The following is a 10,877-nucleotide window of genomic DNA, read 5'->3' on the forward strand; positions in this document are numbered from 1 at the left end:
AAACAAGGTAATTCCATGGCATTGAGTTGATATGAGCTAAATACCTTGCTTTCATGCATGATTATGATATTGTGGGCTATGTTTGCATGTCATGAGCTAAATATATCATCTCATAATGTGTGTGAGCTAATGTCTAAAGTCTATGAGCTAATAAGAATGCATATGATTTCATAAAATGAATGATAAGTATGTTGCCTTGATGTATATGTGATAATAATGCTTAATATGATTGTAAGACTATTCTAACATGCTTAACATATAAAAATAACAATGTGCACGATGTGCTAATACTAAGTTATTTATTAACTACATAACTTGTATTTAACATGAAATGTATTATAACAACATATATTATTAAACTAGTATAAAGTAAATTCAATATAAAAATGTTCAGGAGTACTCCCTTTGTATGTGAAAACGTACTTGCATCACCTAGACGCAAAGGTGAACTTTATTCAATCTTTAAATGAAAACATGCATCAAACAATTATGAGTTAGATTAATAAATGAACTAGTTTAATTAATGAACTAGATACATGAATGAAGTAGATTACTAAACGATCTAAAGGCATAAATGAACTACTTCTTTAAATGAACTAGATGTTTTAAATGCAATGCATGCTTGAATGAACATCATACTTATTAAATGCAATGAATGTTTTGCGAACTTCAAATTCTCATGCAAATTCATGCATAAGAAATGTAAAGTGTTCCTCCCTATATATTCCTCCTTTCTCACGTCCCAAGTTGGATGTAAACATACTCTCCATGGCTGCTTGAAAATCCTTAGTCCTTGGTCGTGTGATGAGGACATTTGGATATTTCTCCAGATCTTTGCTATTGGCGATAATATATGATGTAATGGTAATGTACCCTCAATTGATTGTGGATCAATGAAGAAAACGAAACAACCTGCAAGTAAGTGAATGGCTGAAACATAGTGGCTTAGTAGTTATTTTAAGTGAATATGAAAGGCTATTTTTATGATATATGAAAGGTTATGGAAGTGTTGTTGAAATGGAAATGGTTTGGGCTTCAGAAATAAAAGAAATCGGTAGGATAATAACTTAAATAGACTAAGAAAAATCAGTGATATAAGTGAGAAAAGACCCAGCCTTATAAGTCTAATTAAGGGGCGGTAGAAAGGAATTGGACCCACTAAATAGTAATCTTGGAACAAGTATCAAACGAAAATGATGGACGCAACAAGTATTGAAATACTTGATAAGTAGATAAAAGTCACAAAGGACTTGAGAAAATAGATAATCTCACTTAAATTAATTATAAAATTGTGTGATTACAATGGAAATGGCCTAGCCTTGTGTCCTTTGAAAATTCAGAAAATAAATTGAATAGATACATGAATAATAAGGCAATGTTTTGGTTAGATAGAAGGGACATATCCCTTGGCCGAATGGTGATTGTATCTCTTCAAGTTGGTGCATAAAAGAAGCATCACAAGACTTGGTCGAATGGTGAGGTCCCTTGATGTTTGGCATGTCTAGAGAGCCCACATGCCTTGCACACGCCTTGCTGGTCATATGAGATGCGCATGGTTCCATAGGAAGCTTATGGTGCAACCTTGAACACGTGATGATGTAAGGCAATTCTACCTTCTCGATTGATTATAGATCTAGGAAGGAAGCAAAACAGCCTGTATAAGTGAATGGTTCAAAACAGATGGTTAAGGGTGGTAAATGTAAAGGTGAATAGGTAGGCTATTTAATATTTGAGATATGGTAGGGGAAGGATGTTAATTTGTCTATGGTTTTGGTTGATGAAACAATGGGATGGATGTGAGGATAGTATCTTAAAGAAGACTCAAAGAAGAACCAATACTATAGAGAGAAAAGACCCAGACTCTATATTGCTTCTTTAAGGGGTGGTATTAAGGACTTGGACCCACTATCTATATGGAGATAGGAACCATAAGTATCCACTGGAAGGGATTGACGGCACAAGTATTAAAATACTTGATAAGTCGATAAAAGTCACCAGGAGTTAAGTAAAGAGAATAATCTCACTTTAATTAATCAAAAGGTCTGCTTACAAATAAATTTTTATGGCCTATTTACATGAAATGGAGGGGCATGGCCAGAGACATGGTGGTTCAGCCAGCCCTTGTGTCTCCCTATAAAGTCATAATTTAATTACAAATAGAGATGATGTCTTAAAGGAAGGGTAATAACCCTTGGCCAAATAGCTCTTGTGTTTCTTCAAGTTGGCGCCAAATTAGACATAAAGGAGTGCTTGGCCGAATGGATAGGAGGCTCAGCTTCAAATAGTCCAACTAGCTGAGATTAGCTAGCCTTGAGCTCTTCCAGCTTAGTTGACCTTTCCTTATTGTTCCACGAGCTGCCTTGTACTTTGTGAGATATTTGTTAGCTGCATATGATGTCCAAATAATCTACCAAGCTACCAATGTGTGTTATTCTCCAATGTACCTACATGTGCAAGGAAACAAGGTAATTCCATGGCATTGAGTTGATATGAGCTAAATACCTTGCTGCCATGCATGATTATGATATTGTGAGCTATGTTTGCATGTCATGAGCTAAATATATAATCTAATAATGTGTGTGAGCTAATGTATAAAGTCTATGAGCTAATAAGAATGCATATGATTTAATAAAATGAATGATAAGTATGATGCCTTGATGTATATGTGATAATCATGCTTAATATTATTGTAAGACTATTCTAACATGCTTAACATATAAAAATAACAATGTGCATGATGTGTTCATACTAAGTTATTTATTAACTACTTAGCTTGTATTTAACATGAAATGTATTATAACAGCATATATTATTAAACTAGTATAAAGTAAATTCAATATAAAAATGTTCAAGAGTACTCCCTTTGTAGATGAAAACGTGCTTGCATCATCCCCCTTCTTTAGGGCAATTTCTCCTAAAATTGAGATTGTTCTTTCCTTGTATAGCTTCACATTTCTTTGCTAAAAGAATGTATCCTTTGAATGTTTATGTTCTTCCAATAGGCACCCTTTCACAAGATCTCCTCTTAGGCCTTTCTTTGGAATATAATTACCAACGGGAACCTTTTGGGAATGATCTTCATCTAGGGATATCCCTTTTAGAAGTGACCTTTCACGTGGTTTTCCTTTAAAAGTGAGGAGAGAAGAGGTTTCAAATGAAGGAGTACTTACCTTTTGAAGATTAAGACCCTTGGTGAAAAGTTATGACTTTAAATCCCAACCATCACGATTTTTCGTAGGAGACCCTTCATTTTCCAGTAATAAACCATCATGTTGCTTTATGAAGAAGTTTGATTTCATGTTTTGTCCTTCTTCATTCTTCGTTGGAGGTTTGTCTTTACGCCATGCTTGTACAGTCTTTCACATATGCAATTGATCTTGTTGCACTTCTTTAGGCGTCAAAGGCACCAAGGTTACCTTGCGTCCTCCATGATTAAAGGTATATTAACTGTGATAACAATTATGAATGGCCTTTTTGTTATACTGCCATGGTCTACCAAGTAAAATATGGCTAGCATACATAGGGACAATGTCATAAAGCACCTAATCCTTGTACCTACCAACAAAAAAAGGAATTAGAACCTGTTTGGTAACGTTTAACTCACCTCCTTCATTGAGCCATTAGAGTTTATATGGAGTGGGATGCATCGATGTTGTCAAACCAAGTTTTTTAACCATAAGAGTATTGGCTACGTTTGTGCAACTCCCTCCACCTATAATCATTGTGCAAACCTTATCCTTGACGTGGCAACTTGTATGGAAAATTTTGTTAATTTGAAGATCCTCTTGAGATGTTTGTGATTGTAAGACCTTTTCAAAACAAGCATTTCTCCATGGTCTGCATTCTCTTGAGATTCTTCGTCTTGGATTATTTCAGGTTCTTCATCATAAATAGGTTCTTCAGAATCAGAGACAATATCTCCATTGTCAAGTATCATCATGACATTTCGGTTGGGACATTGCCTAGCAACATGACCTTTCCCAAAATACTTGAAACATTTGATGTCTCTGGACCTCTCGAAAGTGCTGGTTTGCTTTTCTTTACCCTTGCTAGATTCACCCACTTGTTTAGTCTTGGTTACTTCTATAGGATCCTTTGCTGAGACTGGAGTTGACTTCCAGAAGGTATTAGGTTATTACTTCTATTTGGTGACCTAATTTGGACTACTCTGATTGTAGACTTTCCTTTTAAGTTGTCGTTCAATCTTAATGGTCATATGTACCATCTCTTCAATCTCTACATAATGATGCAGTTTAACAAGGTTAGTAATATCAGGATTGAGGTCAGATAAAAACCTTGCCATGGTTGCTTCTCTGTCTTCATCAACATTGGCTTGAATCATGGCTATCTCCATTTCCTTTAAATAATCTTCAACGCTCTTGCTCTCTTGTTTAAGATTTTGTAGTTTATGATAAAGATCTCAGTGATACTGGGTAGGCATGAACCTTTTCCTCATAATGGCCTTCATTTCTTCCCACGTAGTGATGGGGCGTTCACCATTTCCTCTTCTTGAACTCACTAATTGATCACACCAAACTAAGGCATAGTCCACGAATTCCATAACAACAAGCCTAACCTTCTTTTGCTCCGTATAGTTTTGACATTCAAAAATGTGTTCGATCTTGATTACCCAATCAAGATAGGCTTCAGGATCAGTTCATCCTTGAAATGGAGGAATGGTTACTTTGATGTTGCTGAAGTTATCATTCTGATTTCGATGAATGTCTCTTCTTGCTACTATTGTTACTTCAGCCTCTTTTTCCTCAAATTCTTCTTCCATTATAGGGTGATTTAATCTCTGGTTGACCAAAGATGCTTCAAAAATATCTATACAATCATGCAAAGGCTCCAATTCTAATTTTAGCAGCCTTGCCATTTCATGCATAATGGCTTGGGTTTACAAGTTAGGGGTTTCTCTTTCTGGGTTCGTCCTGGACTCTTAGACATGATTAGTGAAATAAGAAAAAAAATAAGATGTGTAAAAGATCTTACCATAAATTACTCTCACAAAGCCTCACGAGTCACTACAAGAAAACTTGAATGTCACTCAATCTGCTCGTGTTTGCACTCTAGGAATTTAAGGCTTTTACTTTTCATCTTCTGATCTAATACACGCTCAAGCCTTTTTTTCTCTCAATTCTCTTTATCCCAAGTTCTAGAGGACTTTACTCAAAACTGTATCAAGTATATTTTACTTGTTGGGCGTCAGCTACAAAAGGGTTAGTAGGAATGGAAAAACAAAATATAATGAAAAAGGTGGCTTAGAAATAGAAAGAAGAGAATAAAAGGGGTTACTTACAAAAAATCACTTTACAACCCTCTATCACCACTATCAATTTAAAGACTTACTTGAATAGCTTGGTGATGAGAATTGTTGATGAGTGATCCAACTTTTTTTCTTTTTCTTTTCTTTTCTTTTTCTTCCTTTTTGAGTGCTTTCAATTTCTTCTTTTGAGTTCTTTGATTTTATTTGCTGGATTTTTCTTGATTTCTCACTTTGCACTTCACTAACACTTTTTTTTGTATATTTGTTGCTATTTCACGTTTCTTCTTCCACCAAAGCTCTGATTACCGCTTGATGTAAGACAATTATACCTTCTCGATTGATTGTGGATCTAAGAAGGTAGCAAAACAACCTGCATAAGTGATTGGCTCAAAACGGATGGTTAAGGGTGGTAAATGTAAAGGTGAATAGGTAGGCTATATAATATTTGAGAGATGGTAGGGGAAGGATGTTGATTTGGCTATGGTTTTGGTTGATAAATAATGGGATGGATGTGAGGATAGAATCTTAAAGAAGAACCAATGCTATATAGAGCAAAGACCCATACTCTATATTGCTTCTTTAAGGGGTGGTATTAAGGACTTGGACCCACTATGTATATGGAGATATGAACCACAAGTATCAAGGGGAAGGGGTTGACGGCACAAGTATTAAAATACTTGATAAGTTGATAAAAGTCACCAGGACATAAGTAAAGAGAATAATCTCACTTTAATTAATCAAAAGGTCTACTTACAAATGAATTTTGATGGCCTATTTACATGAAATGGAGGGGCATGGCCGAATAGAGACATGGTGGTTCGGCCAGCCCTTGTGTCTCCCTATTCAGTCATAATTTAATTACAAATAGAGATGATGTTTCAGTTTAAATGAAGGGTAATAACCCTTGGCCAAATAGGTATGTTTCTTCATATTGGCGCCAAATTAGAGAGAAGGGAGTGCCTGGCCGAATGGATAGGTGGCTCTTCATCTTGGCACCTAAATGAGACCACATGCAAGGCACATGGGGGCCGTTCATATGGCACGCACATGGGTGTTCTAGGGAGCCTTGTGGTGTAACCTTCTGCATGGGATGAGGGTTGGTCATGTGCATCTTCTTGGGCGTGCATGTGTCTTCTTACAAGCTTGCTTGAGTGTGTAGCTAGCTAGCAAGCAAGGGGCTGGTTGTGAATGAGCTTCTTAGCCGATATCTTGTAAGCTTCATAATAGCATTTTTAGCTACCATGGATATCACTTTTGGCAACTCAGCTTCAAATAGTCCAACTAGCTGAGATTAGCTAGCCTTGAGCTCCTCCAGCTGAGTTGAGTTTTTCTTAGTGTTCCACGGGCTGTCTTGTATTTTGTGAGCTGCATATGATGTCCAAATAATCCACCAAGCTACCCTAACATGTGTTATGCTCCAATATACCTACATGTGCAAGGAAACAAGGTAATTCCATGGCATTGAGTCGATATCAGCTAAATACCTTGCTTTCATGCGTGATTATGATATTGTGAGCTATGTTTGCATGACATGAGGTAAATATATCATCTCATAATGTGTGTGAGCTAATGTATAAAGTCTATGACCTAATAAGAATGCATATTATTTAATAAAATGAATGATAAGTACGCTTCCTTGATGTATATGTGATAATCATGCATAATATGATTGTAAGACTAATCTAACATGATTAACATATAAAAATAACAATGTGCTTGATGTGTTCATACTAAGTTATTTATTAACTACTTAACGTGTATTTAGCATGAAATGTATTATAAGAACATATATTATTAAACTAGTATAAAGTAAATTCAATATAAAAATGTTAAAGAGTACTCCCTTTGTAGATGAAAACGTGCTTGCATCACGTGATGAAGGGTTGGTCATGTGCAATAGCCTTGGGCATACGTTGGTCCTCCTCCATGCTTGCTTGAGTCTGTAGCTAGCTGAACACATAGCCTGGTTGCGAATGAGCCTTCTAACTGAGACCTCCTTAGCTCCTTAACACCACTTTCCAATTGATAGGGAAGCGGTGGCGTGTTAATGAACGTTGCTCTTGTTGAATAATCGAACTTAGAAAGCTCTAGACTCGTTGAGGAATAATAAAGAATGAATAGGGAAGGTGGCGACAATAGCTAGGGTTCTTAGGGTTTCGTTTAGGTGCTTGAAACAAGGTAAGAAACAAGATTAAAACAAGATAAACAAAATATAAAGGAATTTGAAAAAAAAAGTAAAATAACCAAGAAATCTAAAGATCTCCCTTATGAAAGTGAATGGTAAAGATGATTGATGGCGTGGATGGATATGTGGAAAATCGATGGATAATGTCCTTGTGTGATAGGGCTAAGTGGTATAGTAAATTCATCATCCTTAGCTTTAGGGCGTGTGGTGCATGTATCATCTCCCCCTTCCTTAAAAGGATTCATCCACGAATCTAAAATATCAAAAGGAGATAAGTCAGAAACATTAAAGGATGCACTCACGTTATACTCACCAGGAAGATCAATGTGGTAGGCATTGTCATTGATTTGTTCAATAAATTGGAATGGTCCATCGCCTTGTGGGTCTAGCTTGGATTTCCTTTGTGTCGGGAACCTCTCTTTTCTCTTGTGAACCCATACTTAATCTCCTGGTTCAAAGGTGACATGTCGTCAGCCCTTGTTTACTCGGTTTGCAATTACCTCGTAGGTTTTCTCCATCTTGAGTTTGGCTTTAGCGTGAATGTCTTTGATAAGGGCAGCCTTCTTTTCACCTTCTAAACTGGCAACCTGATCTAAAGATAAGGGTATAAGATCCAAAGTAGTTAATGGGTTAAAACCATAAACTATTTCGAGTGGAGAATAACCTGTTATGGAGTGAATGGATCAATTATAAGTAAACTCAATAAAAGGTAAACATTCTTCCCAATTACGAGTATTCTTACCTACCACAGTTCTTAGAAAAAATCCTAGAATCCGATTTATTACTTTGGTTTTTCCATCGGTTTGAGGATGACAAGAAGTGGAATAGAGAAGTTTTATGCCAGTCTTACCCCAAAATACCTTTCAAAAGTGTCTTATGAACTTAGTGTCATGATCGGACACAACGGTGCGAGGAATGCCATGAAGGCGGACTGTTTCTCGAAAGAATAAATCAGCAATGTGTGTGGCATCGTCTGTTTTATGGAAAGGAATAAAGTGTGCCATCTTTGAGAGTCTGTCCACAACCACAAAAATACTATCTCATCCTTTCTTATTGCGTAGTAAGCCAAGTATAAAATCCATTGATAAATCGATCCAAGGAGAAGAAGAAATCAGTAAAGGCGTGTACAAACCATTAGGATTTACCTTTTACTTTTCTTGTTTGCACATGATGCATGATGCACAAATCTTTTCAACTGTTTTACGCATGTGCGGCCAAAAGAAGTGTTCCATGACCATATCGATTGTTTTGTGAACACCGAAGTGTCCTATGAGTCCTCCGACATGTGACTCGTGAACCAAAAACTCTCGCAAAGAGCCTTGTGGTATACACAACCTTTTACACTAACAGTAGCATGCATTTGAGTGATAACTGTGTATCATCGAGATAATGCATCAGCTACGATGTTATATTTCCCTTGTTTGTATTTGATGATGTAAGGAAAAGATTCAATGAACTCAACCCATCGACCATGCCATTTGTTTAACTTACCTTGTCTATTTAACCATTTGAGTGATTCATGGTTGTGTGAATGAAAAACTCTTTAGGGAGAAGATAGTGTTACCACACTTCGAGTGCTCGGACGAGTGCAAGAAGTTCCTTGTCATAGGTAGAGTAGTTCAATTGTGAACCTTTAACTTTTCACTAAAGTAAGCGATAGGTTGTCGTTCTTGCATGATGACGACACCAATGCCTATGCCTAAAGCCTCACATTCTAGCTCAAAGGTGTTAGAAAAATTGGGAAGACGAAGAATAGGGGCAAAACATAACTTATCTTTAAGAAGTTCAAAAGCTTTTTGTTGTAGTGGTTCCCATTTTAATTCAACTGACTTTTTGATGATCTCGGTTAATGGTGCAGCAATGGTTGAGAAATCTTTGACAAAGCGATGGTAGAAACTTGCCAAACCATGAAAATATCATACCTCGGTGATGGAAGTAGGCGTGGGCCATTCTTGAATTGCCTTGACCTTCTGTTTATTTACATGGATACCCTATACACTAACTATAAAGCCTAAAAACATAAGCTTATCACTGCAAAACACACACTTATCCATGTTAGCATATAAATGTTCTCGTCGAAGAACTTCTAGAACCATTCAAACGTGAATGACATGAGAGTCAAGAGAAGATGAGTATATAATAATGTCATCAAAGTAAATGACAACAAATTTACCTATAAACTCCTTAAGAACATGATTCATTAATCTCATGAAGGTACCTAGAGCGTTTGTGAGTCCAAAAGGCATAACAAGCCATTCATACAAGCCAAAGTTTGTCTTGAATGTTGTTTTCCATTCGTCACCTTCTTTCATTCGAATTTGATGGTAACCACTCTTCAAGTCAATTTTGGTGAAGACACTTGCACCATTTAGTTCATCCAACATATCATCTAGGCATGGAATAGGATGCATATACTTGATTGTTATCCGGTTGATAGGTCGACAATCTACACACATTCGGAATGTGCCATCTTTCTTTGGAACTAGGATGACGGGAACCGCACAAGGACTAAGACTCTCATGGATGTGTCCTTTCTGTAACAATGAATCTATTTGTCTTTCCAATTCCTTCGTTTCCTCATGACTGCATCGATAAGTGGGGTGGTTTGGTATGTTTGATCCAGGGATGAAGTCGATTTGATGTTCAATTCCTCTTGTAGGTGGTAAACTATCCGGTGGGTTGCTTAAGACATCTTGAAACTCCTGCAATAGATAAGAAAATATACTAGGCAAATCTGTGATGTTAGTGATAGTTGATAAAACGGACTCCTTAAAGCTGAGGATGATGAATTTACTATACCACTTGGCCCTATCACACGAGGCCGGACCAAACTTCTTAAAGACAAGCTTCAAATCGCAATTCAAGCATTCAACCATAAGGGTCTAATAGCATCAGAATTACAACAACGTTTTTAAGGGGATACAGTTGTTATTCGGTCGACATGTCTTCTGGAGATACAACCTTCTGTCTCTTATCTTTCCAACGGTTCTTCAATCGCATCAATCCGATATCGAGAACTCAAGATATGGCAATTTTACTGAAGGTGGTGCATGCAGGAAATCCTATACGGGATTAATACGTGATTTTGTAAATATTATGAATTTTCAATATTTATATTGATTATTTGTAATATAATTTAATATAGGATGATGAATTATCTTTTAGGATTGGATTTATTATTTTATTAGGAATTAAGGTTGGGTTAAAACAATATTTTTAGTTATTATTATTTTTGAATTAGAGTTAAAACATGTTTAGTTTATTATTATTTTATTCTTTAGTTATTTAGGACCTTTAGGATTCAACCCCTATATAAAGGAGGCTTCATTCAACTTTGTAAATCAGATTTCTTTGATCAATAATACAATGAGAGTTCATTTTTAAAAGTGCTGATTGTCTTGTGCCTTCGAAGCTTCTTCTCTGAGA

Source organism: Hibiscus syriacus, unplaced genomic scaffold (assembly GCF_006381635.1).
Source record: "Hibiscus syriacus cultivar Baekdansim isolate YM2019G1 unplaced genomic scaffold, ASM638163v2 tig00013040_pilon, whole genome shotgun sequence".
Taxonomy (NCBI): Eukaryota; Viridiplantae; Streptophyta; class Magnoliopsida; order Malvales; family Malvaceae; genus Hibiscus; species Hibiscus syriacus.